The sequence below is a fragment of the Rhinoderma darwinii genome (genome assembly GCF_050947455.1).
Source record: "Rhinoderma darwinii isolate aRhiDar2 chromosome 5 unlocalized genomic scaffold, aRhiDar2.hap1 SUPER_5_unloc_8, whole genome shotgun sequence".
Lineage (NCBI taxonomy): Eukaryota > Metazoa > Chordata > Amphibia > Anura > Rhinodermatidae > Rhinoderma > Rhinoderma darwinii.
In genome coordinates, this window is record NW_027461821.1 from 45211 (window position 1) to 72415 (window position 27205).

At 47.6% G+C, this 27205-nt stretch overlaps 18 non-coding genes across 18 annotated transcripts; all 18 read left to right on the forward strand.

The window, feature by feature from the left end:
* The first annotated feature begins 1164 nt into the window (after positions 1-1164).
* LOC142697453 (U2 spliceosomal RNA) lies at positions 1165-1355 on the forward strand. The gene has a single exon (XR_012865246.1). It is a non-coding gene; the product is annotated as a U2 spliceosomal RNA (small nuclear RNA).
* Positions 1356-2636: 1281 nt separating this feature from the next.
* LOC142697465 (U2 spliceosomal RNA) lies at positions 2637-2827 on the forward strand. Its single transcript, XR_012865257.1, has one exon. It is a non-coding gene; the product is annotated as a U2 spliceosomal RNA (small nuclear RNA).
* Positions 2828-4086: 1259 nt separating this feature from the next.
* Positions 4087-4277, forward strand: LOC142697478 (U2 spliceosomal RNA). Its single transcript, XR_012865268.1, has one exon. It is a non-coding gene; the product is annotated as a U2 spliceosomal RNA (small nuclear RNA).
* A 1280-nt stretch (positions 4278-5557) lies between these two features.
* Positions 5558-5748, forward strand: LOC142697490 (U2 spliceosomal RNA). Its single transcript, XR_012865279.1, has one exon. It is a non-coding gene; the product is annotated as a U2 spliceosomal RNA (small nuclear RNA).
* Positions 5749-7036: 1288 nt separating this feature from the next.
* On the forward strand, positions 7037-7227 carry LOC142697502 (U2 spliceosomal RNA). Its single transcript, XR_012865290.1, has one exon. It is a non-coding gene; the product is annotated as a U2 spliceosomal RNA (small nuclear RNA).
* Positions 7228-8515: 1288 nt separating this feature from the next.
* On the forward strand, positions 8516-8706 carry LOC142697514 (U2 spliceosomal RNA). Its single transcript, XR_012865301.1, has one exon. It is a non-coding gene; the product is annotated as a U2 spliceosomal RNA (small nuclear RNA).
* Positions 8707-9998: 1292 nt separating this feature from the next.
* On the forward strand, positions 9999-10189 carry LOC142697526 (U2 spliceosomal RNA). The gene has a single exon (XR_012865312.1). It is a non-coding gene; the product is annotated as a U2 spliceosomal RNA (small nuclear RNA).
* Positions 10190-11477: 1288 nt separating this feature from the next.
* Positions 11478-11668, forward strand: LOC142697540 (U2 spliceosomal RNA). Its single transcript, XR_012865324.1, has one exon. It is a non-coding gene; the product is annotated as a U2 spliceosomal RNA (small nuclear RNA).
* A 1294-nt stretch (positions 11669-12962) lies between these two features.
* On the forward strand, positions 12963-13153 carry LOC142697552 (U2 spliceosomal RNA). The gene has a single exon (XR_012865335.1). It is a non-coding gene; the product is annotated as a U2 spliceosomal RNA (small nuclear RNA).
* A 1286-nt stretch (positions 13154-14439) lies between these two features.
* LOC142697564 (U2 spliceosomal RNA) lies at positions 14440-14630 on the forward strand. The gene has a single exon (XR_012865346.1). It is a non-coding gene; the product is annotated as a U2 spliceosomal RNA (small nuclear RNA).
* A 1300-nt stretch (positions 14631-15930) lies between these two features.
* LOC142697576 (U2 spliceosomal RNA) lies at positions 15931-16121 on the forward strand. Its single transcript, XR_012865357.1, has one exon. It is a non-coding gene; the product is annotated as a U2 spliceosomal RNA (small nuclear RNA).
* A 1276-nt stretch (positions 16122-17397) lies between these two features.
* On the forward strand, positions 17398-17588 carry LOC142697588 (U2 spliceosomal RNA). Its single transcript, XR_012865368.1, has one exon. It is a non-coding gene; the product is annotated as a U2 spliceosomal RNA (small nuclear RNA).
* Positions 17589-18884: 1296 nt separating this feature from the next.
* Positions 18885-19075, forward strand: LOC142697600 (U2 spliceosomal RNA). The gene has a single exon (XR_012865379.1). It is a non-coding gene; the product is annotated as a U2 spliceosomal RNA (small nuclear RNA).
* Positions 19076-20371: 1296 nt separating this feature from the next.
* LOC142697612 (U2 spliceosomal RNA) lies at positions 20372-20562 on the forward strand. The gene has a single exon (XR_012865390.1). It is a non-coding gene; the product is annotated as a U2 spliceosomal RNA (small nuclear RNA).
* Positions 20563-21854: 1292 nt separating this feature from the next.
* Positions 21855-22045, forward strand: LOC142697624 (U2 spliceosomal RNA). The gene has a single exon (XR_012865401.1). It is a non-coding gene; the product is annotated as a U2 spliceosomal RNA (small nuclear RNA).
* Positions 22046-23346: 1301 nt separating this feature from the next.
* LOC142697636 (U2 spliceosomal RNA) lies at positions 23347-23537 on the forward strand. Its single transcript, XR_012865412.1, has one exon. It is a non-coding gene; the product is annotated as a U2 spliceosomal RNA (small nuclear RNA).
* A 1304-nt stretch (positions 23538-24841) lies between these two features.
* On the forward strand, positions 24842-25032 carry LOC142697649 (U2 spliceosomal RNA). The gene has a single exon (XR_012865423.1). It is a non-coding gene; the product is annotated as a U2 spliceosomal RNA (small nuclear RNA).
* A 1284-nt stretch (positions 25033-26316) lies between these two features.
* On the forward strand, positions 26317-26507 carry LOC142697663 (U2 spliceosomal RNA). The gene has a single exon (XR_012865435.1). It is a non-coding gene; the product is annotated as a U2 spliceosomal RNA (small nuclear RNA).
* The last annotated feature ends 698 nt before the right edge of the window (positions 26508-27205 follow it).

Genomic DNA, 27205 nt, shown 5'->3' on the forward strand with positions numbered 1-27205 from the left:
ATGAGCTCATTGATTAAATGCAATTAATGAATAGATTGCCACCTCTTGTTGTGTGTCGTCTGTGTTTCTGTGTTTCCGGCATTTCACATTGGAACACCTCATTCACCTTCCTTGTCTTCTCTCCGCCCTCCCTTTTAGGTAAGTTAAAGAGCTGCACCTGAGCCAGCCACTGATTGATTGATTGATTGATTGATTGATTGATTGATTGATTGATTGATTGATTGATGCAGCACAACAGTCAAATAGTGGAGTGGAGTAGGGGAACAGCAAACAGCCAATAAAGCAGCCCGCCCGCTCGCCTGCCCGCCACAATGGACCTACCTGTGTACACTAGATGGATGTGATGGAATGTACTGTCGTCCCTACATTTCAAGAAGAAGTAAGAATTGCAGTTGCAACAAAGCCTTGCTTGCCTACAAAGAGAGCAGCAATTTGGATTTGTTACTATGTTACCTAGAAGAATAACAAACTGTGCAAGGATGGAGGTTGTAGGAGCAAGGAGAAGTTGTCTGTAAAGTTGGTGGATGCCTATTTTCCATTTTGCAGTCCCTTGTCTCCCTCTTGTGGCCTCCTGGAGGCAACTAGCTGTGCAAAAAAAAGACAGCCTGGCGGCCGGCTGTTGCAGTGTTGCCCTCTCAGGCAACACTGAGTGACTGACTGAGCCTCACCGTCTTATATAAAGTTCAGACGGAACTTTGCACGTGTCATAGTGGAGCCCTCAGGATTCCAGAGCCAGCTTTCTGACATCATAATGGGGCCTCAGAGATAAAAGCCTGGGCCCAGGCAGTGTTGGTCAGTGCTGCTCAGCAGGCAGCACTGGACTGGACTGGATTACAGCTGATACAAGGTGTGAAGGAACAAGGGGTGGCTGTGGGCATGCACTTGCTGCCGCTGCCAGTGTTTATCTGCATGGCAGCAGGGCATTTGGGCGTTGCCAGGAAGGCGTTTTTATGTAGATTCCTCCTCTTTCAGCACTGCATTGTGGTGCAAGCAAAAGAAGCAAATCCTGTCTGGCTTCCTCTCCGGCCTTTATTCACCTCCCGTGTAGCTGTGAGTGTGTGAGCCTGCAGGGCCCCATGGAATTGCCTAGAAGTAGGCTGAATCGCTGCAAGGGCTGAACAGCAGTATCGGGCAGGCTCGGGCAACGCGCGGCCCGTTCGGGTTATCGCTTCTCGGCCTTTTGGCTAAGATCAAGTGTAGTATCTGTTCTTATCAGTTTAATATCTGATACGTCCCCTATCTGGGGACCATATATTAAATGGATTTTTAGAACAGGGAGATGGAAATAGAGCTTGCTCTGTCCACTCCACGCATTGACCTGGTATTGCAGTATTTCCAGGACCGGTGCACCCTTTCCTTATGTGTTGACTAAAAGCAGATTCCAAAAGTGTTTTTTGTCTTTGCTATTGTTTCTGTCTTTCTGAAGGGATCTCCCCTTTTAATCCCATTATTTCAACACCTGTTGGACAATGCATGAGTGATAATGAGCTCATTGATTAAATGCAATTAATGAATAGATTGCCACCTCTTGTTGTGTGTCGTCTGTGTTTCTGTGTTTCCGGCATTTCACATTGGAACACCTCATTCACCTTCCTTGTCTTCTCTCCGCCCTCCCTTTTAGGTAAGTTAAAGAGCTGCACCTGAGCCAGCCACTGATTGATTGATTGATTGATTGATTGATTGATTGATTGATTGATTGCAGCACAACAGTCAAATAGTGGAGTGGAGTAGGGGAACAGCAAACAGCCAATAAAGCAGCCCGCCCGCTCGCCTGCCCGCCACAATGGACCTACCTGTGTACACTAGATGGATGTGATGGAATGTACTGTCGTCCCTACATTTCAAGAAGAAGTAAGAATTGCAGTTGCAACAAAGCCTTGCTTGCCTACAAAGAGAGCAGCAATTTGGATTTGTTACTATGTTACCTAGAAGAATAACAAACTGTGCAAGGATGGAGGTTGTAGGAGCAAGGAGAAGTTGTCTGTAAAGTTGGTGGATGCCTATTTTCCATTTTGCAGTCCCTTGTCTCCCTCTTGTGGCCTCCTGGAGGCAACTAGCTGTGCAAAAAAAAGACAGCCTGGCGGCCGGCTGTTGCAGTGTTGCCCTCTCAGGCAACACTGAGTGACTGACTGAGCCTCACCGTCTTATATAAAGTTCAGACGGAACTTTGCACGTGTCATAGTGGAGCCCTCAGGATTCCAGAGCCAGCTTTCTGACATCATAATGGGGCCTCAGAGATAAAAGCCTGGGCCCAGGCAGTGTTGGTCAGTGCTGCTCAGCAGGCAGCACTGGACTGGACTGGATTACAGCTGATACAAGGTGTGAAGGAACAAGGGGTGGCTGTGGGCATGCACTTGCTGCCGCTGCCAGTGTTTATCTGCATGGCAGCAGGGCATTTGGGCGTTGCCAGGAAGGCGTTTTTATGTAGATTCCTCCTCTTTCAGCACTGCATTGTGGTGCAAGCAAAAGAAGCAAATCCTGTCTGGCTTCCTCTCCGGCCTTTATTCACCTCCCGTGTAGCTGTGAGTGTGTGAGCCTGCAGGGCCCCATGGAATTGCCTAGAAGTAGGCTGAATCGCTGCAAGGGCTGAACAGCAGTATCGGGCAGGCTCGGGCAACGCGCGGCCCGTTCGGGTTATCGCTTCTCGGCCTTTTGGCTAAGATCAAGTGTAGTATCTGTTCTTATCAGTTTAATATCTGATACGTCCCCTATCTGGGGACCATATATTAAATGGATTTTTAGAACAGGGAGATGGAAATAGAGCTTGCTCTGTCCACTCCACGCATTGACCTGGTATTGCAGTATTTCCAGGACCGGTGCACCCTTTCCTTATGTGTTGACTAAAAGCAGATTCCAAAAGTGTTTTTTGTCTTTGCTATTGTTTCTGTCTTTCTGAAGGGATCTCCCCTTTTAATCCCATTATTTCAACACCTGTTGGACAATGCATGAGTGATAATGAGCTCATTGATTAAATGCAATTAATGAATAGATTGCCACCTCTTGTTGTGTGTCGTCTGTGTTTCTGTGTTTCCGGCATTTCACATTGGAACACCTCATTCACCTTCCTTGTCTTCTCTCCGCCCTCCCTTTTAGGTAAGTTAAAGAGCTGCACCTGAGCATTGATTGATTGATTGATTGATTGATTGATGCAGCACAACAGTCAAATAGTGGAGTGGAGTAGGGGAACAGCAAACAGCCAATAAAGCAGCCCGCCCGCTCGCCTGCCCGCCACAATGGACCTACCTGTGTACACTAGATGGATGTGATGGAATGTACTGTCGTCCCTACATTTCAAGAAGAAGTAAGAATTGCAGTTGCAACAAAGCCTTGCTTGCCTACAAAGAGAGCAGCAATTTGGATTTGTTACTATGTTACCTAGAAGAATAACAAACTGTGCAAGGATGGAGGTTGTAGGAGCAAGGAGAAGTTGTCTGTAAAGTTGGTGGATGCCTATTTTCCATTTTGCAGTCCCTTGTCTCCCTCTTGTGGCCTCCTGGAGGCAACTAGCTGTGCAAAAAAAAGACAGCCTGGCGGCCGGCTGTTGCAGTGTTGCCCTCTCAGGCAACACTGAGTGACTGACTGAGCCTCACCGTCTTATATAAAGTTCAGACGGAACTTTGCACGTGTCATAGTGGAGCCCTCAGGATTCCAGAGCCAGCTTTCTGACATCATAATGGGGCCTCAGAGATAAAAGCCTGGGCCCAGGCAGTGTTGGTCAGTGCTGCTCAGCAGGCAGCACTGGACTGGACTGGATTACAGCTGATACAAGGTGTGAAGGAACAAGGGGTGGCTGTGGGCATGCACTTGCTGCCGCTGCCAGTGTTTATCTGCATGGCAGCAGGGCATTTGGGCGTTGCCAGGAAGGCGTTTTTATGTAGATTCCTCCTCTTTCAGCACTGCATTGTGGTGCAAGCAAAAGAAGCAAATCCTGTCTGGCTTCCTCTCCGGCCTTTATTCACCTCCCGTGTAGCTGTGAGTGTGTGAGCCTGCAGGGCCCCATGGAATTGCCTAGAAGTAGGCTGAATCGCTGCAAGGGCTGAACAGCAGTATCGGGCAGGCTCGGGCAACGCGCGGCCCGTTCGGGTTATCGCTTCTCGGCCTTTTGGCTAAGATCAAGTGTAGTATCTGTTCTTATCAGTTTAATATCTGATACGTCCCCTATCTGGGGACCATATATTAAATGGATTTTTAGAACAGGGAGATGGAAATAGAGCTTGCTCTGTCCACTCCACGCATTGACCTGGTATTGCAGTATTTCCAGGACCGGTGCACCCTTTCCTTATGTGTTGACTAAAAGCAGATTCCAAAAGTGTTTTTTGTCTTTGCTATTGTTTCTGTCTTTCTGAAGGGATCTCCCCTTTTAATCCCATTATTTCAACACCTGTTGGACAATGCATGAGTGATAATGAGCTCATTGATTAAATGCAATTAATGAATAGATTGCCACCTCTTGTTGTGTGTCGTCTGTGTTTCTGTGTTTCCGGCATTTCACATTGGAACACCTCATTCACCTTCCTTGTCTTCTCTCCGCCCTCCCTTTTAGGTAAGTTAAAGAGCTGCACCTGAGCCAGCCACTGATTGATTGATTGATTGATTGATTGATTGATTGATTGATTGATGCAGCACAACAGTCAAATAGTGGAGTGGAGTAGGGGAACAGCAAACAGCCAATAAAGCAGCCCGCCCGCTCGCCTGCCCGCCACAATGGACCTACCTGTGTACACTAGATGGATGTGATGGAATGTACTGTCGTCCCTACATTTCAAGAAGAAGTAAGAATTGCAGTTGCAACAAAGCCTTGCTTGCCTACAAAGAGAGCAGCAATTTGGATTTGTTACTATGTTACCTAGAAGTATAACAAACTGTGCAAGGATGGAGGTTGTAGGAGCAAGGAGAAGTTGTCTGTAAAGTTGGTGGATGCCTATTTTCCATTTTGCAGTCCCTTGTCTCCCTCTTGTGGCCTCCTGGAGGCAACTAGCTGTGCAAAAAAAAGACAGCCTGGCGGCCGGCTGTTGCAGTGTTGCCCTCTCAGGCAACACTGAGTGACTGACTGAGCCTCACCGTCTTATATAAAGTTCAGACGGAACTTTGCACGTGTCATAGTGGAGCCCTCAGGATTCCAGAGCCAGCTTTCTGACATCATAATGGGGCCTCAGAGATAAAAGCCTGGGCCCAGGCAGTGTTGGTCAGTGCTGCTCAGCAGGCAGCACTGGACTGGACTGGATTACAGCTGATACAAGGTGTGAAGGAACAAGGGGTGGCTGTGGGCATGCACTTGCTGCCGCTGCCAGTGTTTATCTGCATGGCAGCAGGGCATTTGGGCGTTGCCAGGAAGGCGTTTTTATGTAGATTCCTCCTCTTTCAGCACTGCATTGTGGTGCAAGCAAAAGAAGCAAATCCTGTCTGGCTTCCTCTCCGGCCTTTATTCACCTCCCGTGTAGCTGTGAGTGTGTGAGCCTGCAGGGCCCCATGGAATTGCCTAGAAGTAGGCTGAATCGCTGCAAGGGCTGAACAGCAGTATCGGGCAGGCTCGGGCAACGCGCGGCCCGTTCGGGTTATCGCTTCTCGGCCTTTTGGCTAAGATCAAGTGTAGTATCTGTTCTTATCAGTTTAATATCTGATACGTCCCCTATCTGGGGACCATATATTAAATGGATTTTTAGAACAGGGAGATGGAAATAGAGCTTGCTCTGTCCACTCCACGCATTGACCTGGTATTGCAGTATTTCCAGGACCGGTGCACCCTTTCCTTATGTGTTGACTAAAAGCAGATTCCAAAAGTGTTTTTTGTCTTTGCTATTGTTTCTGTCTTTCTGAAGGGATCTCCCCTTTTAATCCCATTATTTCAACACCTGTTGGACAATGCATGAGTGATAATGAGCTCATTGATTAAATGCAATTAATGAATAGATTGCCACCTCTTGTTGTGTGTCGTCTGTGTTTCTGTGTTTCCGGCATTTCACATTGGAACACCTCATTCACCTTCCTTGTCTTCTCTCCGCCCTCCCTTTTAGGTAAGTTAAAGAGCTGCACCTGAGCCAGCCACTGATTGATTGATTGATTGATTGATTGATTGATTGATTGATTGATTGATTGATGCAGCACAACAGTCAAATAGTGGAGTGGAGTAGGGGAACAGCAAACAGCCAATAAAGCAGCCCGCCCGCTCGCCTGCCCGCCACAATGGACCTACCTGTGTACACTAGATGGATGTGATGGAATGTACTGTCGTCCCTACATTTCAAGAAGAAGTAAGAATTGCAGTTGCAACAAAGCCTTGCTTGCCTACAAAGAGAGCAGCAATTTGGATTTGTTACTATGTTACCTAGAAGAATAACAAACTGTGCAAGGATGGAGGTTGTAGGAGCAAGGAGAAGTTGTCTGTAAAGTTGGTGGATGCCTATTTTCCATTTTGCAGTCCCTTGTCTCCCTCTTGTGGCCTCCTGGAGGCAACTAGCTGTGCAAAAAAAAGACAGCCTGGCGGCCGGCTGTTGCAGTGTTGCCCTCTCAGGCAACACTGAGTGACTGACTGAGCCTCACCGTCTTATATAAAGTTCAGACGGAACTTTGCACGTGTCATAGTGGAGCCCTCAGGATTCCAGAGCCAGCTTTCTGACATCATAATGGGGCCTCAGAGATAAAAGCCTGGGCCCAGGCAGTGTTGGTCAGTGCTGCTCAGCAGGCAGCACTGGACTGGACTGGATTACAGCTGATACAAGGTGTGAAGGAACAAGGGGTGGCTGTGGGCATGCACTTGCTGCCGCTGCCAGTGTTTATCTGCATGGCAGCAGGGCATTTGGGCGTTGCCAGGAAGGTGTTTTTATGTAGATTCCTCCTCTTTCAGCACTGCATTGTGGTGCAAGCAAAAGAAGCAAATCCTGTCTGGCTTCCTCTCCGGCCTTTATTCACCTCCCGTGTAGCTGTGAGTGTGTGAGCCTGCAGGGCCCCATGGAATTGCCTAGAAGTAGGCTGAATCGCTGCAAGGGCTGAACAGCAGTATCGGGCAGGCTCGGGCAACGCGCGGCCCGTTCGGGTTATCGCTTCTCGGCCTTTTGGCTAAGATCAAGTGTAGTATCTGTTCTTATCAGTTTAATATCTGATACGTCCCCTATCTGGGGACCATATATTAAATGGATTTTTAGAACAGGGAGATGGAAATAGAGCTTGCTCTGTCCACTCCACGCATTGACCTGGTATTGCAGTATTTCCAGGACCGGTGCACCCTTTCCTTATGTGTTGACTAAAAGCAGATTCCAAAAGTGTTTTTTGTCTTTGCTATTGTTTCTGTCTTTCTGAAGGGATCTCCCCTTTTAATCCCATTATTTCAACACCTGTTGGACAATGCATGAGTGATAATGAGCTCATTGATTAAATGCAATTAATGAATAGATTGCCACCTCTTGTTGTGTGTCGTCTGTGTTTCTGTGTTTCCGGCATTTCACATTGGAACACCTCATTCACCTTCCTTGTCTTCTCTCCGCCCTCCCTTTTAGGTAAGTTAAAGAGCTGCACCTGAGCCAGCCACTGATTGATTGATTGATTGATTGATTGATTGATTGATTGATTGATTGATTGATGCAGCACAACAGTCAAATAGTGGAGTGGAGTAGGGGAACAGCAAACAGCCAATAAAGCAGCCCGCCCGCTCGCCTGCCCGCCACAATGGACCTACCTGTGTACACTAGATGGATGTGATGGAATGTACTGTCGTCCCTACATTTCAAGAAGAAGTAAGAATTGCAGTTGCAACAAAGCCTTGCTTGCCTACAAAGAGAGCAGCAATTTGGATTTGTTACTATGTTACCTAGAAGAATAACAAACTGTGCAAGGATGGAGGTTGTAGGAGCAAGGAGAAGTTGTCTGTAAAGTTGGTGGATGCCTATTTTCCATTTTGCAGTCCCTTGTCTCCCTCTTGTGGCCTCCTGGAGGCAACTAGCTGTGCAAAAAAAAGACAGCCTGGCGGCCGGCTGTTGCAGTGTTGCCCTCTCAGGCAACACTGAGTGACTGACTGAGCCTCACCGTCTTATATAAAGTTCAGACGGAACATTGCACGTGTCATAGTGGAGCCCTCAGGATTCCAGAGCCAGCTTTCTGACATCATAATGGGGCCTCAGAGATAAAAGCCTGGGCCCAGGCAGTGTTGGTCAGTGCTGCTCAGCAGGCAGCACTGGACTGGACTGGATTACAGCTGATACAAGGTGTGAAGGAACAAGGGGTGGCTGTGGGCATGCACTTGCTGCCGCTGCCAGTGTTTATCTGCATGGCAGCAGGGCATTTGGGCGTTGCCAGGAAGGCGTTTTTATGTAGATTCCTCCTCTTTCAGCACTGCATTGTGGTGCAAGCAAAAGAAGCAAATCCTGTCTGGCTTCCTCTCCGGCCTTTATTCACCTCCCGTGTAGCTGTGAGTGTGTGAGCCTGCAGGGCCCCATGGAATTGCCTAGAAGTAGGCTGAATCGCTGCAAGGGCTGAACAGCAGTATCGGGCAGGCTCGGGCAACGCGCGGCCCGTTCGGGTTATCGCTTCTCGGCCTTTTGGCTAAGATCAAGTGTAGTATCTGTTCTTATCAGTTTAATATCTGATACGTCCCCTATCTGGGGACCATATATTAAATGGATTTTTAGAACAGGGAGATGGAAATAGAGCTTGCTCTGTCCACTCCACGCATTGACCTGGTATTGCAGTATTTCCAGGACCGGTGCACCCTTTCCTTATGTGTTGACTAAAAGCAGATTCCAAAAGTGTTTTTTGTCTTTGCTATTGTTTCTGTCTTTCTGAAGGGATCTCCCCTTTTAATCCCATTATTTCAACACCTGTTGGACAATGCATGAGTGATAATGAGCTCATTGATTAAATGCAATTAATGAATAGATTGCCACCTCTTGTTGTGTGTCGTCTGTGTTTCTGTGTTTCCGGCATTTCACATTGGAACACCTCATTCACCTTCCTTGTCTTCTCTCCGCCCTCCCTTTTAGGTAAGTTAAAGAGCTGCACCTGAGCCAGCCACTGATTGATTGATTGATTGATTGATTGATTGATTGATTGATTGATTGATTGATTGATGCAGCACAACAGTCAAATAGTGGAGTGGAGTAGGGGAACAGCAAACAGCCAATAAAGCAGCCCGCCCGCTCGCCTGCCCGCCACAATGGACCTACCTGTGTACACTAGATGGATGTGATGGAATGTACTGTCGTCCCTACATTTCAAGAAGAAGTAAGAATTGCAGTTGCAACAAAGCCTTGCTTGCCTACAAAGAGAGCAGCAATTTGGATTTGTTACTATGTTACCTAGAAGAATAACAAACTGTGCAAGGATGGAGGTTGTAGGAGCAAGGAGAAGTTGTCTGTAAAGTTGGTGGATGCCTATTTTCCATTTTGCAGTCCCTTGTCTCCCTCTTGTGGCCTCCTGGAGGCAACTAGCTGTGCAAAAAAAAGACAGCCTGGCGGCCGGCTGTTGCAGTGTTGCCCTCTCAGGCAACACTGAGTGACTGACTGAGCCTCACCGTCTTATATAAAGTTCAGACGGAACTTTGCACGTGTCATAGTGGAGCCCTCAGGATTCCAGAGCCAGCTTTCTGACATCATAATGGGGCCTCAGAGATAAAAGCCTGGGCCCAGGCAGTGTTGGTCAGTGCTGCTCAGCAGGCAGCACTGGACTGGACTGGATTACAGCTGATACAAGGTGTGAAGGAACAAGGGGTGGCTGTGGGCATGCACTTGCTGCCGCTGCCAGTGTTTATCTGCATGGCAGCAGGGCATTTGGGCGTTGCCAGGAAGGCGTTTTTATGTAGATTCCTCCTCTTTCAGCACTGCATTGTGGTGCAAGCAAAAGAAGCAAATCCTGTCTGGCTTCCTCTCCGGCCTTTATTCACCTCCCGTGTAGCTGTGAGTGTGTGAGCCTGCAGGGCCCCATGGAATTGCCTAGAAGTAGGCTGAATCGCTGCAAGGGCTGAACAGCAGTATCGGGCAGGCTCGGGCAACGCGCGGCCCGTTCGGGTTATCGCTTCTCGGCCTTTTGGCTAAGATCAAGTGTAGTATCTGTTCTTATCAGTTTAATATCTGATACGTCCCCTATCTGGGGACCATATATTAAATGGATTTTTAGAACAGGGAGATGGAAATAGAGCTTGCTCTGTCCACTCCACGCATTGACCTGGTATTGCAGTATTTCCAGGACCGGTGCACCCTTTCCTTATGTGTTGACTAAAAGCAGATTCCAAAAGTGTTTTTTGTCTTTGCTATTGTTTCTGTCTTTCTGAAGGGATCTCCCCTTTTAATCCCATTATTTCAACAACTGTTGGACAATGCATGAGTGATAATGAGCTCATTGATTAAATGCAATTAATGAATAGATTGCCACCTCTTGTTGTGTGTCGTCTGTGTTTCTGTGTTTCCGGCATTTCACATTGGAACACCTCATTCACCTTCCTTGTCTTCTCTCCGCCCTCCCTTTTAGGTAAGTTAAAGAGCTGCACCTGAGCCAGCCACTGATTGATTGATTGATTGATTGATTGATTGATTGATTGATTGATTGATTGATGCAGCACAACAGTCAAATAGTGGAGTGGAGTAGGGGAACAGCAAACAGCCAATAAAGCAGCCCGCCCGCTCACCTGCCCGCCACAATGGACCTACCTGTGTACACTAGATGGATGTGATGGAATGTACTGTCGTCCCTACATTTCAAGAAGAAGTAAGAATTGCAGTTGCAACAAAGCCTTGCTTGCCTACAAAGAGAGCAGCAATTTGGATTTGTTACTATGTTACCTAGAAGAATAACAAACTGTGCAAGGATGGAGGTTGTAGGAGCAAGGAGAAGTTGTCTGTAAAGTTGGTGGATGCCTATTTTCCATTTTGCAGTCCCTTGTCTCCCTCTTGTGGCCTCCTGGAGGCAACTAGCTGTGCAAAAAAAAGACAGCCTGGCGGCCGGCTGTTGCAGTGTTGCCCTCTCAGGCAACACTGAGTGACTGACTGAGCCTCACCGTCTTATATAAAGTTCAGACGGAACTTTGCACGTGTCATAGTGGAGCCCTCAGGATTCCAGAGCCAGCTTTCTGACATCATAATGGGGCCTCAGAGATAAAAGCCTGGGCCCAGGCAGTGTTGGTCAGTGCTGCTCAGCAGGCAGCACTGGACTGGACTGGATTACAGCTGATACAAGGTGTGAAGGAACAAGGGGTGGCTGTGGGCATGCACTTGCTGCCGCTGCCAGTGTTTATCTGCATGGCAGCAGGGCATTTGGGCGTTGCCAGGAAGGCGTTTTTATGTAGATTCCTCCTCTTTCAGCACTGCATTGTGGTGCAAGCAAAAGAAGCAAATCCTGTCTGGCTTCCTCTCCGGCCTTTATTCACCTCCCGTGTAGCTGTGAGTGTGTGAGCCTGCAGGGCCCCATGGAATTGCCTAGAAGTAGGCTGAATCGCTGCAAGGGCTGAACAGCAGTATCGGGCAGGCTCGGGCAACGCGCGGCCCGTTCGGGTTATCGCTTCTCGGCCTTTTGGCTAAGATCAAGTGTAGTATCTGTTCTTATCAGTTTAATATCTGATACGTCCCCTATCTGGGGACCATATATTAAATGGATTTTTAGAACAGGGAGATGGAAATAGAGCTTGCTCTGTCCACTCCACGCATTGACCTGGTATTGCAGTATTTCCAGGACCGGTGCACCCTTTCCTTATGTGTTGACTAAAAGCAGATTCCAAAAGTGTTTTTTGTGCTATTGTTTCTGTCTTTCTGAAGGGATCTCCCCTTTTAATCCCATTATTTCAACACCTGTTGGACAATGCATGAGTGATAATGAGCTCATTGATTAAATGCAATTAATGAATAGATTGCCACCTCTTGTTGTGTGTCATCTGTTTCTGTGTTTCCGGCATTTCACATTGGAACACCTCATTCACCTTCCTTGTCTTCTCTCCGCCCTCCCTTTTAGGTAAGTTAAAGAGCTGCACCTGAGCCAGCCACTGATTGATTGATTGATTGATTGATTGATTGATTGATTGATTGATTGATTGATTGATTGATTGATGCAGCACAACAGTCAAATAGTGGAGTGGAGTAGGGGAACAGCAAACAGCCAATAAAGCAGCCCGCCCGCTCGCCTGCCCGCCACAATGGACCTACCTGTGTACACTAGATGGATGTGATGGAATGTACTGTCGTCCCTACATTTCAAGAAGAAGTAAGAATTGCAGTTGCAACAAAGCCTTGCTTGCCTACAAAGAGAGCAGCAATTTGGATTTGTTACTATGTTACCTAGAAGAATAACAAACTGTGCAAGGATGGAGGTTGTAGGAGCAAGGAGAAGTTGTCTGTAAAGTTGGTGGATGCCTATTTTCCATTTTGCAGTCCCTTGTCTCCCTCTTGTGGCCTCCTGGAGGCAACTAGCTGTGCAAAAAAAAGACAGCCTGGCGGCCGGCTGTTGCAGTGTTGCCCTCTCAGGCAACACTGAGTGACTGACTGAGCCTCACCGTCTTATATAAAGTTCAGACGGAACTTTGCACGTGTCATAGTGGAGCCCTCAGGATTCCAGAGCCAGCTTTCTGACATCATAATGGGGCCTCAGAGATAAAAGCCTGGGCCCAGGCAGTGTTGGTCAGTGCTGCTCAGCAGGCAGCACTGGACTGGACTGGATTACAGCTGATACAAGGTGTGAAGGAACAAGGGGTGGCTGTGGGCATGCACTTGCTGCCGCTGCCAGTGTTTATCTGCATGGCAGCAGGGCATTTGGGCGTTGCCAGGAAGGCGTTTTTATGTAGATTCCTCCTCTTTCAGCACTGCATTGTGGTGCAAGCAAAAGAAGCAAATCCTGTCTGGCTTCCTCTCCGGCCTTTATTCACCTCCCGTGTAGCTGTGAGTGTGTGAGCCTGCAGGGCCCCATGGAATTGCCTAGAAGTAGGCTGAATCGCTGCAAGGGCTGAACAGCAGTATCGGGCAGGCTCGGGCAACGCGCGGCCCGTTCGGGTTATCGCTTCTCGGCCTTTTGGCTAAGATCAAGTGTAGTATCTGTTCTTATCAGTTTAATATCTGATACGTCCCCTATCTGGGGACCATATATTAAATGGATTTTTAGAACAGGGAGATGGAAATAGAGCTTGCTCTGTCCACTCCACGCATTGACCTGGTATTGCAGTATTTCCAGGACCGGTGCACCCTTTCCTTATGTGTTGACTAAAAGCAGATTCCAAAAGTGTTTTTTGTCTTTGCTATTGTTTCTGTCTTTCTGAAGGGATCTCCCCTTTTAATCCCATTATTTCAACACCTGTTGGACAATGCATGAGTGATAATGAGCTCATTGATTAAATGCAATTAATGAATAGATTGCCACCTCTTGTTGTGTGTCATCTGTTTCTGTGTTTCCGGCATTTCACATTGGAACACCTCATTCACCTTCCTTGTCTTCTCTCCGCCCTCCCTTTTAGGTAAGTTAAAGAGCTGCACCTGAGCCAGCCACTGATTGATTGATTGATTGATTGATTGATTGATTGATTGATTGATTGATTGATGCAGCACAACAGTCAAATAGTGGAGTGGAGTAGGGGAACAGCAAACAGCCAATAAAGCAGCCCGCCCGCTCGCCTGCCCGCCACAATGGACCTACCTGTGTACACTAGATGGATGTGATGGAATGTACTGTCGTCCCTACATTTCAAGAAGAAGTAAGAATTGCAGTTGCAACAAAGCCTTGCTTGCCTACAAAGAGAGCAGCAATTTGGATTTGTTACTATGTTACCTAGAAGAATAACAAACTGTGCAAGGATGGAGGTTGTAGGAGCAAGGAGAAGTTGTCTGTAAAGTTGGTGGATGCCTATTTTCCATTTTGCAGTCCCTTGTCTCCCTCTTGTGGCCTCCTGGAGGCAACTAGCTGTGCAAAAAAAAGACAGCCTGGCGGCCGGCTGTTGCAGTGTTGCCCTCTCAGGCAACACTGAGTGACTGACTGAGCCTCACCGTCTTATATAAAGTTCAGACGGAACTTTGCACGTATCATAGTGGAGCCCTCAGGATTCCAGAGCCAGCTTTCTGACATCATAATGGGGCCTCAGAGATAAAAGCCTGGGCCCAGGCAGTGTTGGTCAGTGCTGCTCAGCAGGCAGCACTGGACTGGACTGGATTACAGCTGATACAAGGTGTGAAGGAACAAGGGGTGGCTGTGGGCATGCACTTGCTGCCGCTGCCAGTGTTTATCTGCATGGCAGCAGGGCATTTGGGCGTTGCCAGGAAGGCGTTTTTATGTAGATTCCTCCTCTTTCAGCACTGCATTGTGGTGCAAGCAAAAGAAGCAAATCCTGTCTGGCTTCCTCTCCGGCCTTTATTCACCTCCCGTGTAGCTGTGAGTGTGTGAGCCTGCAGGGCCCCATGGAATTGCCTAGAAGTAGGCTGAATCGCTGCAAGGGCTGAACAGCAGTATCGGGCAGGCTCGGGCAACGCGCGGCCCGTTCGGGTTATCGCTTCTCGGCCTTTTGGCTAAGATCAAGTGTAGTATCTGTTCTTATCAGTTTAATATCTGATACGTCCCCTATCTGGGGACCATATATTAAATGGATTTTTAGAACAGGGAGATGGAAATAGAGCTTGCTCTGTCCACTCCACGCATTGACCTGGTATTGCAGTATTTCCAGGACCGGTGCACCCTTTCCTTATGTGTTGACTAAAAGCAGATTCCAAAAGTGTTTTTTGTCTTTGCTATTGTTTCTGTCTTTCTGAAGGGATCTCCCCTTTTAATCCCATTATTTCAACACCTGTTGGACAATGCATGAGTGATAATGAGCTCATTGATTAAATGCAATTAATGAATAGATTGCCACCTCTTGTTGTGTGTCGTCTGTGTTTCTGTGTTTCCGGCATTTCACATTGGAACACCTCATTCACCTTCCTTGTCTTCTCTCCGCCCTCCCTTTTAGGTAAGTTAAAGAGCTGCACCTGAGCCAGCCACTGATTGATTGATTGATTGATTGATTGATTGATTGATTGATTGATTGATTGATTGATTGATTGATGCAGCACAACAGTCAAATAGTGGAGTGGAGTAGGGGAACAGCAAACAGCCAATAAAGCAGCCCGCCCGCTCGCCTGCCCGCCACAATGGACCTACCTGTGTACACTAGATGGATGTGATGGAATGTACTGTCGTCCCTACATTTCAAGAAGAAGTAAGAATTGCAGTTGCAACAAAGCCTTGCTTGCCTACAAAGAGAGCAGCAATTTGGATTTGTTACTATGTTACCTAGAAGAATAACAAACTGTGCAAGGATGGAGGTTGTAGGAGCAAGGAGAAGTTGTCTGTAAAGTTGGTGGATGCCTATTTTCCATTTTGCAGTCCCTTGTCTCCCTCTTGTGGCCTCCTGGAGGCAACTAGCTGTGCAAAAAAAAGACAGCCTGGCGGCCGGCTGTTGCAGTGTTGCCCTCTCAGGCAACACTGAGTGACTGACTGAGCCTCACCGTCTTATATAAAGTTCAGACGGAACTTTGCACGTGTCATAGTGGAGCCCTCAGGATTCCAGAGCCAGCTTTCTGACATCATAATGGGGCCTCAGAGATAAAAGCCTGGGCCCAGGCAGTGTTGGTCAGTGCTGCTCAGCAGGCAGCACTGGACTGGACTGGATTACAGCTGATACAAGGTGTGAAGGAACAAGGGGTGGCTGTGGGCATGCACTTGCTGCCGCTGCCAGTGTTTATCTGCATGGCAGCAGGGCATTTGGGCGTTGCCAGGAAGGCGTTTTTATGTAGATTCCTCCTCTTTCAGCACTGCATTGTGGTGCAAGCAAAAGAAGCAAATCCTGTCTGGCTTCCTCTCCGGCCTTTATTCACCTCCCGTGTAGCTGTGAGTGTGTGAGCCTGCAGGGCCCCATGGAATTGCCTAGAAGTAGGCTGAATCGCTGCAAGGGCTGAACAGCAGTATCGGGCAGGCTCGGGCAACGCGCGGCCCGTTCGGGTTATCGCTTCTCGGCCTTTTGGCTAAGATCAAGTGTAGTATCTGTTCTTATCAGTTTAATATCTGATACGTCCCCTATCTGGGGACCATATATTAAATGGATTTTTAGAACAGGGAGATGGAAATAGAGCTTGCTCTGTCCACTCCACGCATTGACCTGGTATTGCAGTATTTCCAGGACCGGTGCACCCTTTCCTTATGTGTTGACTAAAAGCAGATTCCAAAAGTGTTTTTTGTCTTTGCTATTGTTTCTGTCTTTCTGAAGGGATCTCCCCTTTTAATCCCATTATTTCAACACCTGTTGGACAATGCATGAGTGATAATGAGCTCATTGATTAAATGCAATTAATGAATAGATTGCCACCTCTTGTTGTGTGTCGTCTGTGTTTCTGTGTTTCCGGCATTTCACATTGGAACACCTCATTCACCTTCCTTGTCTTCTCTCCACCCTCCCTTTTAGGTAAGTTAAAGAGCTGCACCTGAGCCAGCCACTGATTGATTGATTGATTGATTGATTGATTGATTGATTGATGCAGCACAACAGTCAAATAGTGGAGTGGAGTAGGGGAACAGCAAACAGCCAATAGAGCAGCCCGCCCGCTCGCCTGCCCGCCACAATGGACCTACCTGTGTACACTAGATGGATGTGATGGAATGTACTGTCGTCCCTACATTTCAAGAAGAAGTAAGAATTGCAGTTGCAACAAAGCCTTGCTTGCCTACAAAGAGAGCAGCAATTTGGATTTGTTACTATGTTACCTAGAAGAATAACAAACTGTGCAAGGATGGAGGTTGTAGGAGCAAGGAGAAGTTGTCTGTAAAGTTGGTGGATGCCTATTTTCCATTTTGCAGTCCCTTGTCTCCCTCTTGTGGCCTCCTGGAGGCAACTAGCTGTGCAAAAAAAAGACAGCCTGGCGGCCGGCTGTTGCAGTGTTGCCCTCTCAGGCAACACTGAGTGACTGACTGAGCCTCACCGTCTTATATAAAGTTCAGACGGAACTTTGCACGTGTCATAGTGGAGCCCTCAGGATTCCAGAGCCAGCTTTCTGACATCATAATGGGGCCTCAGAGATAAAAGCCTGGGCCCAGGCAGTGTTGGTCAGTGCTGCTCAGCAGGCAGCACTGGACTGGACTGGATTACAGCTGATACAAGGTGTGAAGGAACAAGGGGTGGCTGTGGGCATGCACTTGCTGCCGCTGCCAGTGTTTATCTGCATGGCAGCAGGGCATTTGGGCGTTGCCAGGAAGGCGTTTTTATGTAGATTCCTCCTCTTTCAGCACTGCATTGTGGTGCAAGCAAAAGAAGCAAATCCTGTCTGGCTTCCTCTCCGGCCTTTATTCACCTCCCGTGTAGCTGTGAGTGTGTGAGCCTGCAGGGCCCCATGGAATTGCCTAGAAGTAGGCTGAATCGCTGCAAGGGCTGAACAGCAGTATCGGGCAGGCTCGGGCAACGCGCGGCCCGTTCGGGTTATCGCTTCTCGGCCTTTTGGCTAAGATCAAGTGTAGTATCTGTTCTTATCAGTTTAATATCTGATACGTCCCCTATCTGGGGACCATATATTAAATGGATTTTTAGAACAGGGAGATGGAAATAGAGCTTGCTCTGTCCACTCCACGCATTGACCTGGTATTGCAGTATTTCCAGGACCGGTGCACCCTTTCCTTATGTGTTGACTAAAAGCAGATTCCAAAAGTGTTTTTTGTCTTTGCTATTGTTTCTGTCTTTCTGAAGGGATCTCCCCTTTTAATCCCATTATTTCAACACCTGTTGGACAATGCATGAGTGATAATGAGCTCATTGATTAAATGCAATTAATGAATAGATTGCCACCTCTTGTTGTGTGTCGTCTGTGTTTCTGTGTTTCCGGCATTTCACATTGGAACACCTCATTCACCTTCCTTGTCTTCTCTCCGCCCTCCCTTTTAGGTAAGTTAAAGAGCTGCACCTGAGCCAGCCACTGATTGATTGATTGATTGATTGATTGATTGATTGATTGATTGATTGATTGATTGATTGATGCAGCACAACAGTCAAATAGTGGAGTGGAGTAGGGGAACAGCAAACAGCCAATAAAGCAGCCCGCCCGCTCGCCTGCCCGCCACAATGGACCTACCTGTGTACACTAGATGGATGTGATGGAATGTACTGTCGTCCCTACATTTCAAGAAGAAGTAAGAATTGCAGTTGCAACAAAGCCTTGCTTGCCTACAAAGAGAGCAGCAATTTGGATTTGTTACTATGTTACCTAGAAGAATAACAAACTGTGCAAGGATGGAGGTTGTAGGAGCAAGGAGAAGTTGTCTGTAAAGTTGGTGGATGCCTATTTTCCATTTTGCAGTCCCTTGTCTCCCTCTTGTGGCCTCCTGGAGGCAACTAGCTGTGCAAAAAAAAGACAGCCTGGCGGCCGGCTGTTGCAGTGTTGCCCTCTCAGGCAACACTGAGTGACTGACTGAGCCTCACCGTCTTATATAAAGTTCAGACGGAACTTTGCACGTGTCATAGTGGAGCCCTCAGGATTCCAGAGCCAGCTTTCTGACATCATAATGGGGCCTCAGAGATAAAAGCCTGGGCCCAGGCAGTGTTGGTCAGTGCTGCTCAGCAGGCAGCACTGGACTGGACTGGATTACAGCTGATACAAGGTGTGAAGGAACAAGGGGTGGCTGTGGGCATGCACTTGCTGCCGCTGCCAGTGTTTATCTGCATGGCAGCAGGGCATTTGGGCGTTGCCAGGAAGGCGTTTTTATGTAGATTCCTCCTCTTTCAGCACTGCATTGTGGTGCAAGCAAAAGAAGCAAATCCTGTCTGGCTTCCTCTCCGGCCTTTATTCACCTCCCGTGTAGCTGTGAGTGTGTGAGCCTGCAGGGCCCCATGGAATTGCCTAGAAGTAGGCTGAATCGCTGCAAGGGCTGAACAGCAGTATCGGGCAGGCTCGGGCAACGCGCGGCCCGTTCGGGTTATCGCTTCTCGGCCTTTTGGCTAAGATCAAGTGTAGTATCTGTTCTTATCAGTTTAATATCTGATACGTCCCCTATCTGGGGACCATATATTAAATGGATTTTTAGAACAGGGAGATGGAAATAGAGCTTGCTCTGTCCACTCCACGCATTGACCTGGTATTGCAGTATTTCCAGGACCGGTGCACCCTTTCCTTATGTGTTGACTAAAAGCAGATTCCAAAAGTGTTTTTTGTCTTTGCTATTGTTTCTGTCTTTCTGAAGGGATCTCCCCTTTTAATCCCATTATTTCAACACCTGTTGGACAATGCATGAGTGATAATGAGCTCATTGATTAAATGCAATTAATGAATAGATTGCCACCTCTTGTTGTGTGTCGTCTGTGTTTCTGTGTTTCCGGCATTTCACATTGGAACACCTCATTCACCTTCCTTGTCTTCTCTCCGCCCTCCCTTTTAGGTAAGTTAAAGAGCTGCACCTGAGCCAGCCACTGATTGATTGATTGATTGATTGATTGATTGATTGATTGATTGATTGATTGATTGATTGATGCAGCACAACAGTCAAATAGTGGAGTGGAGTAGGGGAACAGCAAACAGCCAATAAAGCAGCCCGCCCGCTCGCCTGCCCGCCACAATGGACCTACCTGTGTACACTAGATGGATGTGATGGAATGTACTGTCGTCCCTACATTTCAAGAAGAAGTAAGAATTGCAGTTGCAACAAAGCCTTGCTTGCCTACAAAGAGAGCAGCAATTTGGATTTGTTACTATGTTACCTAGAAGAATAACAAACTGTGCAAGGATGGAGGTTGTAGGAGCAAGGAGAAGTTGTCTGTAAAGTTGGTGGATGCCTATTTTCCATTTTGCAGTCCCTTGTCTCCCTCTTGTGGCCTCCTGGAGGCAACTAGCTGTGCAAAAAAAAGACAGCCTGGCGGCCGGCTGTTGCAGTGTTGCCCTCTCAGGCAACACTGAGTGACTGACTGAGCCTCACCGTCTTATATAAAGTTCAGACGGAACTTTGCACGTGTCATAGTGGAGCCCTCAGGATTCCAGAGCCAGCTTTCTGACATCATAATGGGGCCTCAGAGATAAAAGCCTGGGCCCAGGCAGTGTTGGTCAGTGCTGCTCAGCAGGCAGCACTGGACTGGACTGGATTACAGCTGATACAAGGTGTGAAGGAACAAGGGGTGGCTGTGGGCATGCACTTGCTGCCGCTGCCAGTGTTTATCTGCATGGCAGCAGGGCATTTGGGCGTTGCCAGGAAGGCGTTTTTATGTAGATTCCTCCTCTTTCAGCACTGCATTGTGGTGCAAGCAAAAGAAGCAAATCCTGTCTGGCTTCCTCTCCGGCCTTTATTCACCTCCCGTGTAGCTGTGAGTGTGTGAGCCTGCAGGGCCCCATGGAATTGCCTAGAAGTAGGCTGAATCGCTGCAAGGGCTGAACAGCAGTATCGGGCAGGCTCGGGCAACGCGCGGCCCGTTCGGGTTATCGCTTCTCGGCCTTTTGGCTAAGATCAAGTGTAGTATCTGTTCTTATCAGTTTAATATCTGATACGTCCCCTATCTGGGGACCATATATTAAATGGATTTTTAGAACAGGGAGATGGAAATAGAGCTTGCTCTGTCCACTCCACGCATTGACCTGGTATTGCAGTATTTCCAGGACCGGTGCACCCTTTCCTTATGTGTTGACTAAAAGCAGATTCCAAAAGTGTTTTTTGTCTTTGCTATTGTTTCTGTCTTTCTGAAGGGATCTCCCCTTTTAATCCCATTATTTCAACACCTGTTGGACAATGCATGAGTGATAATGAGCTCATTGATTAAATGCAATTAATGAATAGATTGCCACCTCTTGTTGTGTGTCGTCTGTGTTTCTGTGTTTCCGGCATTTCACATTGGAACACCTCATTCACCTTCCTTGTCTTCTCTCCGCCCTCCCTTTTAGGTAAGTTAAAGAGCTGCACCTGAGCCAGCCACTGATTGATTGATTGATTGATTGATTGATTGATTGATTGATTGATTGATTGATTGATGCAGCACAACAGTCAAATAGTGGAGTGGAGTAGGGGAACAGCAAACAGCCAATAAAGCAGCCCGCCCGCTCGCCTGCCCGCCACAATGGACCTACCTGTGTACACTAGATGGATGTGATGGAATGTACTGTCGTCCCTACATTTCAAGAAGAAGTAAGAATTGCAGTTGCAACAAAGCCTTGCTTGCCTACAAAGAGAGCAGCAATTTGGATTTGTTACTATGTTACCTAGAAGAATAACAAACTGTGCAAGGATGGAGGTTGTAGGAGCAAGGAGAAGTTGTCTGTAAAGTTGGTGGATGCCTATTTTCCATTTTGCAGTCCCTTGTCTCCCTCTTGTGGCCTCCTGGAGGCAACTAGCTGTGCAAAAAAAAGACAGCCTGGCGGCCGGCTGTTGCAGTGTTGCCCTCTCAGGCAACACTGAGTGACTGACTGAGCCTCACCGTCTTATATAAAGTTCAGACGGAACTTTGCACGTGTCATAGTGGAGCCCTCAGGATTCCAGAGCCAGCTTTCTGACATCATAATGGGGCCTCAGAGATAAAAGCCTGGGCCCAGGCAGTGTTGGTCAGTGCTGCTCAGCAGGCAGCACTGGACTGGACTGGATTACAGCTGATACAAGGTGTGAAGGAACAAGGGGTGGCTGTGGGCATGCACTTGCTGCCGCTGCCAGTGTTTATCTGCATGGCAGCAGGGCATTTGGGCGTTGCCAGGAAGGCGTTTTTATGTAGATTCCTCCTCTTTCAGCACTGCATTGTGGTGCAAGCAAAAGAAGCAAATCCTGTCTGGCTTCCTCTCCGGCCTTTATTCACCTCCCGTGTAGCTGTGAGTGTGTGAGCCTGCAGGGCCCCATGGAATTGCCTAGAAGTAGGCTGAATCGCTGCAAGGGCTGAACAGCAGTATCGGGCAGGCTCGGGCAACGCGCGGCCCGTTCGGGTTATCGCTTCTCGGCCTTTTGGCTAAGATCAAGTGTAGTATCTGTTCTTATCAGTTTAATATCTGATACGTCCCCTATCTGGGGACCATATATTAAATGGATTTTTAGAACAGGGAGATGGAAATAGAGCTTGCTCTGTCCACTCCACGCATTGACCTGGTATTGCAGTATTTCCAGGACCGGTGCACCCTTTCCTTATGTGTTGACTAAAAGCAGATTCCAAAAGTGTTTTTTGTCTTTGCTATTGTTTCTGTCTTTCTGAAGGGATCTCCCCTTTTAATCCCATTATTTCAACACCTGTTGGACAATGCATGAGTGATAATGAGCTCATTGATTAAATGCAATTAATGAATAGATTGCCACCTCTTGTTGTGTGTCGTCTGTGTTTCTGTGTTTCCGGCATTTCACATTGGAACACCTCATTCACCTTCCTTGTCTTCTCTCCGCCCTCCCTTTTAGGTAAGTTAAAGAGCTGCACCTGAGCCAGCCACTGATTGATTGATTGATTGATTGATTGATTGATTGATTGATTGATTGATTGATTGATTGATTGATGCAGCACAACAGTCAAATAGTGGAGTGGAGTAGGGGAACAGCAAACAGCCAATAAAGCAGCCCGCCCGCTCGCCTGCCCGCCACAATGGACCTACCTGTGTACACTAGATGGATGTGATGGAATGTACTGTCGTCCCTACATTTCAAGAAGAAGTAAGAATTGCAGTTGCAACAAAGCCTTGCTTGCCTACAAAGAGAGCAGCAATTTGGATTTGTTACTATGTTACCTAGAAGAATAACAAACTGTGCAAGGATGGAGGTTGTAGGAGCAAGGAGAAGTTGTCTGTAAAGTTGGTGGATGCCTATTTTCCATTTTGCAGTCCCTTGTCTCCCTCTTGTGGCCTCCTGGAGGCAACTAGCTGTGCAAAAAAAAGACAGCCTGGCGGCCGGCTGTTGCAGTGTTGCCCTCTCAGGCAACACTGAGTGACTGACTGAGCCTCACCGTCTTATATAAAGTTCAGACGGAACTTTGCACGTGTCATAGTGGAGCCCTCAGGATTCCAGAGCCAGCTTTCTGACATCATAATGGGGCCTCAGAGATAAAAGCCTGGGCCCAGGCAGTGTTGGTCAGTGCTGCTCAGCAGGCAGCACTGGACTGGACTGGATTACAGCTGATACAAGGTGTGAAGGAACAAGGGGTGGCTGTGGGCATGCACTTGCTGCCGCTGCCAGTGTTTATCTGCATGGCAGCAGGGCATTTGGGCGTTGCCAGGAAGGCGTTTTTTATGTAGATTCCTCCTCTTTCAGCACTGCATTGTGGTGCAAGCAAAAGAAGCAAATCCTGTCTGGCTTCCTCTCCGGCCTTTATTCACCTCCCGTGTAGCTGTGAGTGTGTGAGCCTGCAGGGCCCCATGGAATTGCCTAGAAGTAGGCTGAATCGCTGCAAGGGCTGAACAGCAGTATCGGGCAGGCTCGGGCAACGCGCGGCCCGTTCGGGTTATCGCTTCTCGGCCTTTTGGCTAAGATCAAGTGTAGTATCTGTTCTTATCAGTTTAATATCTGATACGTCCCCTATCTGGGGACCATATATTAAATGGATTTTTAGAACAGGGAGATGGAAATAGAGCTTGCTCTGTCCACTCCACGCATTGACCTGGTATTGCAGTATTTCCAGGACCGGTGCACCCTTTCCTTATGTGTTGACTAAAAGCAGATTCCAAAAGTGTTTTTTGTCTTTGCTATTGTTTCTGTCTTTCTGAAGGGATCTCCCCTTTTAATCCCATTATTTCAACACCTGTTGGACAATGCATGAGTGATAATGAGCTCATTGATTAAATGCAATTAATGAATAGATTGCCACCTCTTGTTGTGTGTCGTCTGTGTTTCTGTGTTTCCGGCATTTCACATTGGAACACCTCATTCACCTTCCTTGTCTTCTCTCCGCCCTCCCTTTTAGGTAAGTTAAAGAGCTGCACCTGAGCCAGCCACTGATTGATTGATTGATTGATTGATTGATTGATTGATTGATTGATTGATTGATTGATTGATTGATTGATGCAGCACAACAGTCAAATAGTGGAGTGGAGTAGGGGAACAGCAAACAGCCAATAAAGCAGCCCGCCCGCTCGCCTGCCCGCCACAATGGACCTACCTGTGTACACTAGATGGATGTGATGGAATGTACTGTCGTCCCTACATTTCAAGAAGAAGTAAGAATTGCAGTTGCAACAAAGCCTTGCTTGCCTACAAAGAGAGCAGCAATTTGGATTTGTTACTATGTTACCTAGAAGAATAACAAACTGTGCAAGGATGGAGGTTGTAGGAGCAAGGAGAAGTTGTCTGTAAAGTTGGTGGATGCCTATTTTCCATTTTGCAGTCCCTTGTCTCCCTCTTGTGGCCTCCTGGAGGCAACTAGCTGTGCAAAAAAAAGACAGCCTGGCGGCCGGCTGTTGCAGTGTTGCCCTCTCAGGCAACACTGAGTGACTGACTGAGCCTCACCGTCTTATATAAAGTTCAGACGGAACTTTGCACGTGTCATAGTGGAGCCCTCAGGATTCCAGAGCCAGCTTTCTGACATCATAATGGGGCCTCAGAGATAAAAGCCTGGGCCCAGGCAGTGTTGGTCAGTGCTGCTCAGCAGGCAGCACTGGACTGGACTGGATTACAGCTGATACAAGGTGTGAAGGAACAAGGGGTGGCTGTGGGCATGCACTTGCTGCCGCTGCCAGTGTTTATCTGCATGGCAGCAGGGCATTTGGGCGTTGCCAGGAAGGCGTTTTTATGTAGATTCCTCCTCTTTCAGCACTGCATTGTGGTGCAAGCAAAAGAAGCAAATCCTGTCTGGCTTCCTCTCCGGCCTTTATTCACCTCCCGTGTAGCTGTGAGTGTGTGAGCCTGCAGGGCCCCATGGAATTGCCTAGAAGTAGGCTGAATCGCTGCAAGGGCTGAACAGCAGTATCGGGCAGGCTCGGGCAACGCGCGGCCCGTTCGGGTTATCGCTTCTCGGCCTTTTGGCTAAGATCAAGTGTAGTATCTGTTCTTATCAGTTTAATATCTGATACGTCCCCTATCTGGGGACCATATATTAAATGGATTTTTAGAACAGGGAGATGGAAATAGAGCTTGCTCTGTCCACTCCACGCATTGACCTGGTATTGCAGTATTTCCAGGACCGGTGCACCCTTTCCTTATGTGTTGACTAAAAGCAGATTCCAAAAGTGTTTTTTGTCTTTGCTATTGTTTCTGTCTTTCTGAAGGGATCTCCCCTTTTAATCCCATTATTTCAACACCTGTTGGACAATGCATGAGTGATAATGAGCTCATTGATTAAATGCAATTAATGAATAGATTGCCACCTCTTGTTGTGTGTCGTCTGTGTTTCTGTGTTTCCGGCATTTCACATTGGAACACCTCATTCACCTTCCTTGTCTTCTCTCCGCCCTCCCTTTTAGGTAAGTTAAAGAGCTGCACCTGAGCCAGCCACTGATTGATTGATTGATTGATTGATTGATTGATTGATTGATTGATTGATGCAGCACAACAGTCAAATAGTGGAGTGGAGTAGGGGAACAGCAAACAGCCAATAAAGCAGCCCGCCCGCTCGCCTGCCCGCCACAATGGACCTACCTGTGTACACTAGATGGATGTGATGGAATGTACTGTCGTCCCTACATTTCAAGAAGAAGTAAGAATTGCAGTTGCAACAAAGCCTTGCTTGCCTACAAAGAGAGCAGCAATTTGGATTTGTTACTATGTTACCTAGAAGAATAACAAACTGTGCAAGGATGGAGGTTGTAGGAGCAAGGAGAAGTTGTCTGTAAAGTTGGTGGATGCCTATTTTCCATTTTGCAGTCCCTTGTCTCCCTCTTGTGGCCTCCTGGAGGCAACTAGCTGTGCAAAAAAAAGACAGCCTGGCGGCCGGCTGTTGCAGTGTTGCCCTCTCAGGCAACACTGAGTGACTGACTGAGCCTCACCGTCTTATATAAAGTTCAGACGGAACTTTGCACGTGTCATAGTGGAGCCCTCAGGATTCCAGAGCCAGCTTTCTGACATCATAATGGGGCCTCAGAGATAAAAGCCTGGGCCCAGGCAGTGTTGGTCAGTGCTGCTCAGCAGGCAGCACTGGACTGGACTGGATTACAGCTGATACAAGGTGTGAAGGAACAAGGGGTGGCTGTGGGCATGCACTTGCTGCCGCTGCCAGTGTTTATCTGCATGGCAGCAGGGCATTTGGGCGTTGCCAGGAAGGCGTTTTTATGTAGATTCCTCCTCTTTCAGCACTGCATTGTGGTGCAAGCAAAAGAAGCAAATCCTGTCTGGCTTCCTCTCCGGCCTTTATTCACCTCCCGTGTAGCTGTGAGTGTGTGAGCCTGCAGGGCCCCATGGAATTGCCTAGAAGTAGGCTGAATCGCTGCAAGGGCTGAACAGCAGTATCGGGCAGGCTCGGGCAACGCGCGGCCCGTTCGGGTTATCGCTTCTCGGCCTTTTGGCTAAGATCAAGTGTAGTATCTGTTCTTATCAGTTTAATATCTGATACGTCCCCTATCTGGGGACCATATATTAAATGGATTTTTAGAACAGGGAGATGGAAATAGAGCTTGCTCTGTCCACTCCACGCATTGACCTGGTATTGCAGTATTTCCAGGACCGGTGCACCCTTTCCTTATGTGTTGACTAAAAGCAGATTCCAAAAGTGTTTTTTGTCTTTGCTATTGTTTCTGTCTTTCTGAAGGGATCTCCCCTTTTAATCCCATTATTTCAACACCTGTTGGACAATGCATGAGTGATAATGAGCTCATTGATTAAATGCAATTAATGAATAGATTGCCACCTCTTGTTGTGTGTCGTCTGTGTTTCTGTGTTTCCGGCATTTCACATTGGAACACCTCATTCACCTTCCTTGTCTTCTCTCCGCCCTCCCTTTTAGGTAAGTTAAAGAGCTGCACCTGAGCCAGCCACTGATTGATTGATTGATTGATTGATTGATTGATTGATTGATTGATTGATTGATTGATTGATTGATTGATTGATGCAGCACAACAGTCAAATAGTGGAGTGGAGTAGGGGAACAGCAAACAGCCAATAAAGCAGCCCGCCCGCTCGCCTGCCCGCCACAATGGACCTACCTGTGTACACTAGATGGATGTGATGGAATGTACTGTCGTCCCTACATTTCAAGAAGAAGTAAGAATTGCAGTTGCAACAAAGCCTTGCTTGCCTACAAAGAGAGCAGCAATTTGGATTTGTTACTATGTTACCTAGAAGAATAACAAACTGTGCAAGGATGGAGGTTGTAGGAGCAAGGAGAAGTTGTCTGTAAAGTTGGTGGATGCCTATTTTCCATTTTGCAGTCCCTTGT